Genomic DNA, 8,545 nt, shown 5'->3' with positions numbered 1-8,545 from the left:
TATTTTGCCATAGTTTGCTATATTTTCTATTTTTATTGATCTGCTTAATTTTTAATTAATTACACAAAGGAAAATAAGCAAAAAGGTGAGTGAGAACATAAATGGCAAACCAGAAAAACAATATTAGATGAAAACAGGCACCCCCTTAGGTAGGCACCTTGATAATCAGCAATGGAAAAATAAGAACTGGGAAAATATATACGTGGTTGTGCAAGGAAGAACCCCCTTAACTTTTTCCATCTCAAATTTATGTCAAGGCTAATATATGCTTTTGTGTATTAACTACCCATAGATCTCTTTCAAGTACTTGGCCACCCTGAACTGATGCAAATATTAATCACATTTATGATCACAGCCCTCGTTCTGCAAAGTTCTGGAAGCAGCTTCCAGTTGAAACATCTCTTAAGCATCATTGACTTTGAACTTGCAGAGATTTCATCAGCATAAGAAAAAAAAGAGCCATGACAGAACTATTTCTGAAAGTCAGACTATCAGAGGAAAATAACTTTTATTATGCTTATAAGAAGGCTAAAAGAAGAACACTTGCATTCATAAAGAAAGCTAGAATTTGCCTTACAGAGGAGATGACTAATTAAGAATTCCTTATGGTTAAAAAACTCTAACCATTTACTTTTTAACCAGAAGACATTCCATTATTTCAAATATATCACTACAGACTCCTCCTGTTTTCAGACACAGTAAGTGGCGCACAATATCCTAAGTCTATTCTGTACAGATTCATCAGCCAAAGACGTTGCTGAAAAAGAAGGCAAACTTAGGTGCCATAGGAAAGCATTGCCAGTAGGAAGGTTAGGATAATGTTCTCCAAATTGTGGGGTTTTTTTTGCAAAACGTGGTTTGTGTATTTTTTCCTATTTTTCATGCTACCATTATGAAGAAAACACAAATAGATTAAAAATACTTCAGAAGTGAAAAAATACATGCAAGATTCAAGTCTCGACAGACAGAGCCAACCATGAGGAACCATTGTTTTCTCCCATTTTGGAATACTAAGACCTTAAAACCACTGGGAAAAAAAAAGGGTGAAGGAGAATGGGACCTTATTTCTTATTGCCTAAGCAACTGGGTTAAAGACTACAGAAGAACAAGAGAACTTTTGCATTTAGCTTTTACATGAAAAAAGAATGCAGCCTTGGTTGCAAGAATTTGCAACACTAATTCACATATTTCTCATGTCTGGAATAACCTAAGGGCTGCTTAAATTGAAGTGAACAATTAAATTAAAACATTGTCCTTTGTATATAAGCATTTCAACAGCTTTTAAATTGTTTGTAACCACAACTATTTAATTAAATAATCTTTAAGGGACAACTAGATATCAGGTCCATTACATCAGCAGTGAGTAGTAATTTCTCATCTTTATCTCAAATCAGCTTCACTTTGTTGACACAGTTTAATCAATATTGTGTTTCTCATTATTTATTTCTTACTGTGAGAGTTGATCTTTTTCAACAGGCCTATCTAACTCCATGAGACATAATTTGTCGATTTATGGGCAAAACTGAATATATTTAGTTAAAAAAAATGCCTTTCTGACACTGCCAACTTTCTTAATTTGCCCTTGTGGAAGGGCAAATATTTAGCCATAGTTATTTTCTTATTTATATTCATATTTGTAAAAATACCAAAAACAACAACACAATGTGTACCAGAAATGCACAAAGCCTTACTTTATTTCAGGTCTTGTAAAACTTTGTATATTTTGAGATATGATGCATGTCCATTATTTGGCAAAGGAATTAATCTTTAATTTAGTAGCCTCAAAGCTTTTTGGTAATCTCTGACAATCTTTGCCTGTTGTAAGACATGTATAGAACTTATATATTCCACCTGCAAAAACTGCATTTCCAAGCACCAGGCAAACACTACCCAGTTTCCTAATACAACGGAGCTTATATTTTCACATATGCTGACAGTGAAATAGACCTTATCTAACCCTTTTTGTGATTTTCTGCTCCCTTTTGCTAGAAAGCAACTCGAGTATTATTATTCTCTTAACTGCACCTCCCAATTTTGCCTTTTTCTAACAGGGCTTGTAATTGTCTTGTCTCTGTAAGCAGATTAGATTTCCATGTTTTTCCTACAAAATCTGAATCATAAGTTTCCTAAACTCTCCAGTTCTTCAAACAATTTAGAAAGTCATCTGGATCAGGACCACTGTTCTATAATGATCATAAGTCTATGTACCTGTTTTTTTTCAGTTCGGTTTTCAGGGACTCTCATAAAAGACACCACAGAAGAGGTTCCACAGAGAGAAAATGTGTATAAATATAAAAATCTAAGGCAGGCATAGGGAAGAGAGATAGGACAACTCAAAACCACCCTTGGCTTTCCTGCTGAAGAAGTGGAGACAGCTGTTTAGGCAGAGATCAACATAACTGAGCTGCTAGGTCCTGGTCACTGAAAATTTGTATGTGCGTGTATGCTGGTCTGCCTCAGCTGTCATGGAGCTCTTTGAAAACAAACTAATGAACCATTAAAACTTCCACTGAGGTAAATAATTATCACATCTTCTTTCACAGATGAGTAAATAAAGATGGTAAATAAATAGCTGGTCTGAAACCACAGAGAAAAATCAGTCATTCCAGAAACAGAGTACCAGTTTCCATGTTTACATATTCCCTTTAAAGAGTTTCTATCCCACTTTACTTTTTGGTTTAGATTACAGATTAGACTTTTACTTTTTGCAGCTGCATATTTAGCTCAGTTTCACAAAAAGCTTTCAGAAAAATCTCACAAGGGAACAGAATGATATGTATACATTGTACAGTATTATACAGCATAGACATCCCTGAGCTGCATCCAGAAGGAGCAGCAGGACAAGCACATTGCAAGAAGTAATTTACTGGTAGAGTAGAAGGAAGACTCAGAAGGAATTGTTGATACTAAGGTCAGGTTTTGAAACATAAACATCTTCCCAGCACTGCCTGATCCAGGCAAAAAGTAGTTTCATTCACAGCTTAGCACCTTAGCTCTATAATGAAATTCCATCCCAAATTATTTACACTAAAGCAGTACATTGCCTTAGACCACCTTTCACGGTACTTAATTACATCCACATGTACCAGAGGCCCAACACAGACATCAGATCAACTACTGATCAATCTTTCTGAAAAGACAGGCATGCTGAGGAGCACAGAGGAGCTGCTAAGCAAGCTGCTGTAGCAGTGGGCTGGGTTGACACCCTGAACTACCATAGGGGAACTGAAAACATAGTACTGCTAAACCGGAAAGGTTTGGTTAAGGAAGAGCAGCACAAAAGAAAGTAGCATGTAAGAGATGCGTTTGAAAAAGAACAACTTTATCTTTGAGAAAGACCAACTCTCAGCAGCAAGTTATGGTTAAGCTGAAAGTAAACATAATTCAATTACTTAAATAATTTATCAGTACAATATGACCCGACAAAAATTCTTGACAAAAAAAGGTTGTTTGATAAGGATAGCTACACAATATCACATGTGGCACATAGGAATGGAAATACATAATACAAAAAAATAGGTCACACTTGGGGGCAGTTCACTTAAGAAAGAAAAGCAAACTTTCTTCCTCCCTGTGAAAAAGAATACAATTCAACTTATCACCATTCTTTCTTCATTTGTGTAATGCAGAATTAAGAAAAATTACAGTCATACTTACTTTCCACATTCCATGTCTCTCTTATGAGGAAAATTTCAAATGAAAAGGAAGGAAAGATGGAAAGATATTAATGTCCCTCTTTGGAGGTTGTTGTACCACCTTCTCAAAGCACTGATGCACTGAATTGAGTTTAGTGTTTGATCAGAGTACAGCACATAGGACTAGCTATCAGGGCAAGCAGGGAAAAGAAGTTGTAAAGAAAGAGGCATAGCAGAATGATTAAAGCAAAACCTAAAAAATTGAAAAGTATACAGATATGCACAATTGAAACATTCACAGAAGTCAGTCATACAGCTACTCTTTCAAAGATTATCTCATTTTAGGGACTTAACATATTATCATATGTCTATATATTTAGGCAATATTGCTCTATGAATTTGAATACATTGCATTTCATATTTCACTTCATCTGTCCATGGTTTTTGTTTGTCCTTTTATTATATTTCCCACCCTAATGCATTCCAAGGTCTTGAAGAGATTTTCAGTAGATAACCACTAAATATCTGGTAACTTGGTAACATTAACTATTCATAAAAAAAGGCTTAATATATATTTTTACTGTAAAAATAAAAAGAACACATACACATTTAGAAACAACTCTTCCAGATGACAGTTTAAAGAGTTTGCCAGATGCAGTTAAGGAGCACTAATAAATTAACATGAAAATGACTGTATATGGCATAGTATGTTTTCTGTTTAGTGGATTAACAGACAACTTTAGCCTATTAGTGTTCTCTGTGCTATATACACATCAAATCAACACTAAAAATGCAACTTCTGTAACTTTAACTTCAGCTCCCAGATAAACAAGACTCCTTTAACATGACAGCTACAAGCATTCACCAGAAAATAACTCTTTTCAGCAGTCATGTAACAGAAGCCATATGCAGAGAGACATACCAGCAGTAGATAAAAATCTTACTATACTGAACTCAATTTCCCCAAGATACAGTTTTGCTCAAGGTTCCACCACATCAGAACCACTTTTCATGTTTCTCACATGGTAAAATCATGCATGTATGGCATGTGACTTCATTTGAAGCCAAGTATAATTACAAAGAGCATTGAGGAAACTCTAGTGGCGTGTGCACACTTGCTGGGAAAAAGTCTTTTACTGAAGAACTCAGAGGGAGCAAAGTTTGAAAATATCACTCCTTCATCGCAAACATGTGAAGTGCATTAAAATTAAACCATAAAATTCATCAAACCTCTGCAGTTTATCACATTGCTATCCACAGTCCTCTTTTTGTTACTGTTTTACTGCTAGTTTTCATGTATTGTTACATTGAATTTAACATTTGAAAGTCCTAAGACATTGTAGTATTAAACTTTAGTAGTATTTTGTAGTATTAAAGCCTTTTAAAGTATTAAATATATTTTGCTAAACACTTCAATGAGACAGCCCCAAAGAAGGGAGAATGCCAGATAAAGAAGTCAGCTCTTGGCAGAATTCAACTCCTGTAAGTCTTCAGAGAAAGGGCAGTCTCTGAAGACAATAGATTGGGCAAGCAGTTTTTAGCATGCCATTAAACCAAAAAAAGTCAAGATCAAAAGTGGAAGCAGATTGGGCTGTCTGTCTGAAAACAATACTTTGCATGCCATAGCGTTTCTCCAATATAACTTTGACTTGGCTAGAACATTACTTTGGGTTTTCTTTAGCAGACCGTCTTTGAAAGGTGGGAATTTCTAAAACACAGACTTCAGTTGTGAGTCATTACTATTGTTTCCTTTAAATTTTCTCACCAGCTCATCCTGCATCACTTCCCTTGTTCTCATGAATGAACAACAGTAATGGAAACGTATCCATTGGTAAGAAAGACTGAGAAAACTATTGTGATAGATTTTCAAATGTCCTGACAACAAAAAGTTAACATTTAATTCTAGTTGCTGATTTTTAGGGCTGTTGTAGAAATTAAGAACTTAATATGAACTCATTTAATATGAACTTAATTCAACTTTGGAGCCATGAAACTCCTTAAGAACAAAAGAAAAAAAAAAAAACAAAAAAAAAAAAACAAAAAACATCCATCTTGTGCAACTTTGTTTTATGATCCATTACCATAAAAAGGAAGGGGGATGTGATTTTAATCTTAAAATAATATGCCATTTGTGTAAAGGCAATGCATCATCAAAGCTTCATTTCCCTACAGCATCTCTGTATATCAGCACAAGGGAAAAAAATGAAGTCTTTACAAACCATGAAATCTTACCTCCTTTCAAGATTAATGAGCACTAGTCTGTACGTACATTAAGAGGTCACTCGACCCCATCTGTTGTGCAATAGCCAAGCACGCTGGGATAAGTGAAAGAGACTGAAAAGCTTCGTTTTCCCTCTATAAGTCATTGCATGCAAGCTTTGTGTTGTGGGCCATTCGTGTGTTATGCCCTTGGAACTCCCTTTGATACCAGTGGAATTTCTGAGAATGACACAAGTGTGGTACTGTCACATCAGGTTCTGCCAAGTGCTACTTTCCTGCATCAGGTTCCCCCAGTTATTTGGTCTCTCCTAGTATTGGGACTGAAAGTTAAAAACCAAACAGCTCTCCACGAAACAAACAGAAAAAACGCCATGAAAATAAGGGGAATAGTCTAGTTTCACTAAAGACATGCAAGCTTTAACAAGTTGTAGCCTAGACTTCATTTTACTCAGCTACCAAGGTGGACAGCAGAGGCCAAGAACTTTCCAGTTACCCTTTCATGAAGGAGCACTGACACAAACTCTGCCTAAACAGACACCTACTGCAATTTCTGTTTCACCATAACTACCAAGGCTTTCAAACCCAGCCACAAATATTAACATTTCTCTCCTGTTAAGATTATAAATATATGATTTTTAGGGAACAGCCTTGTGATATTATTATCTAGCTTCTCATTTGCTGCACTTGTATCCATGAAAATTGTCTCAAAAACCTGTTTTCTCTCGATGTTAGAAACTTGCTCGTACAGTTTAATGAAAATCCCCCTCTGCCATGTGTTACATTGCCATCTAGTGACTCAATGTAAGGGTGTTTTCTGCTGATAGACTATACTCAATCACTTTTCCCTAACAAAATTTCACTCAGTGTATTAGCTTAGGGTTAATAAAAGATTATTCAAATCATTAATATAGTTTAATAGGGAAAGAAATTTTATTATTTGATTGTTTTTAAAATATTTCTCACTGTCTGTTTGCACTTTCATAATTAGCTTTTCAGCAGTCTTGTTGGTACCTTTTAATGTTGTTAATGGAAAAGACCTTTATATTAGTAGGAAGTGGAAGTATTTTCTCTTTGAAAAATAGATCACACAGGACTATTTGCACGGATGCAGACCTTGCTGTTAGTGCTCTGAAAATTATATTAATAATTTTACTGGTTTTACATTTAAAATTGAACCTTCTCCTGGTGCACATCTTACACGCCATCACCTTATCAATACCAGGTACTTTCAAAACAATAAATATAAGAACCGACAGCTTAAATTAAGCTAGGCTTAAGCCAGAAATGAATGGACTTGTGCTGAAGATGAAAAACATACATATGCTGTTAGGTTACAGCCTTCTCTCAAGCAGAGGGTCAGATAAACAGGGTGTCACAGCCTCACTTCACTGTGACACTGCAAATCTCCTTGAACAGGCACAAGATGCTCCAGTACCATCTTGCTAAAGTTATAAATGTTCTAGAGGGACACAGTCAAACCCCAAACTGACAACAGCCTTGGCAGGGTCCTTCCCTTCAGCTTTACAAGCCCTGTGGTGTGCATCCCAGCCCTGGAGAGCTTGCACTGCACTACCTCTGGCTACTCTCATGACAGCTAAAAATCCAAATGAGGACATTTCCAGAGAGCCTATCATAGTTTGCACACAGAATTGCTTGACAGACTTAACTTTACCTGTCTGTTAGTGTAATATACCAAACAATCTTTGAAATTTTTCCAAACAGTCTTTGAAATATTGCTACTCTCCAGAAGTTATTTTGTGCATGACAGCAAGTTTGGTTGCCCTGAGTTATTTTTAGGCTTTGGACTTAGCCACTGAAGGCAACTATTTCATTGAACTTCCTGCAATTCAGAACAGAATGAATGAGGTCCAAATAAGAAGAGCGGAAACCCAGCCTCTGGTAAGAAAGTGATGCTGACCAGCCCAGGCTGCTAAGTCCAGTGATGAGACTGATTGTCCATCTGACTAAGTCCAGACTCACTGATTCTCTCTGCCTGCATGAAGGAGCACTTGTCATTTATTCACAGAAAACTGTTGGATCAGTACCTCTTCAAAGTTACTTGGCCCCAACCCTTGAGTCAGGCCATTAAAGGTGGAAGAAGTGTGTGAGATTTTCTTCAAGTCTTTTTTCTTACTTTTACACTAAGTCATCCTCTTTCATATCTTACCTGACACTTTCAACGTGGTTTATGAACACTACTGATTCCTATTTATAGCCGATATCATCCTTGTCTTTCCCTTTTAAATTGGATAAACAATACTTTCCCAGTGCTTGTGCATAAGGGAAAAACCTACAACACTCTGGAACAGGTACAAAACCAGAAGGTCCCTGATAAATGTAGCACTCATTTCTTTATCATATATACAGAATAGAATATTTTCTTAGAGCAGTTATCTTGGTATTTTTTACTTGTAGTGGATAAAGTTGGTAGGGAGAGGATAAAAATGGTTGGTTGTTTCTAGCACAGTGGGAGCTGCAGAGGCAGCAGTTCTCATTTCATGCTCATGCTTTCTGTTGTTTTAACCACAGCTGCTTTGAGATTCCTGTTGCTACAGCACTAGCAACTGACTTGTATCTTGTCTCCTTGGGAAGCAGCTGTTCCCACTTAGCAAGGGTGGATGCTCAGAACACAGACATTTACCTTGAAGAACGGGGTCACTGCGGTTATCTGTATAGAAATACCACGCCAC

The sequence above is a fragment of the Vidua macroura genome, chromosome 4 (assembly GCF_024509145.1).
Source record: "Vidua macroura isolate BioBank_ID:100142 chromosome 4, ASM2450914v1, whole genome shotgun sequence".
Lineage (NCBI taxonomy): Eukaryota > Metazoa > Chordata > Aves > Passeriformes > Viduidae > Vidua > Vidua macroura.
This window is presented reverse-complemented; position numbering follows the sequence as displayed.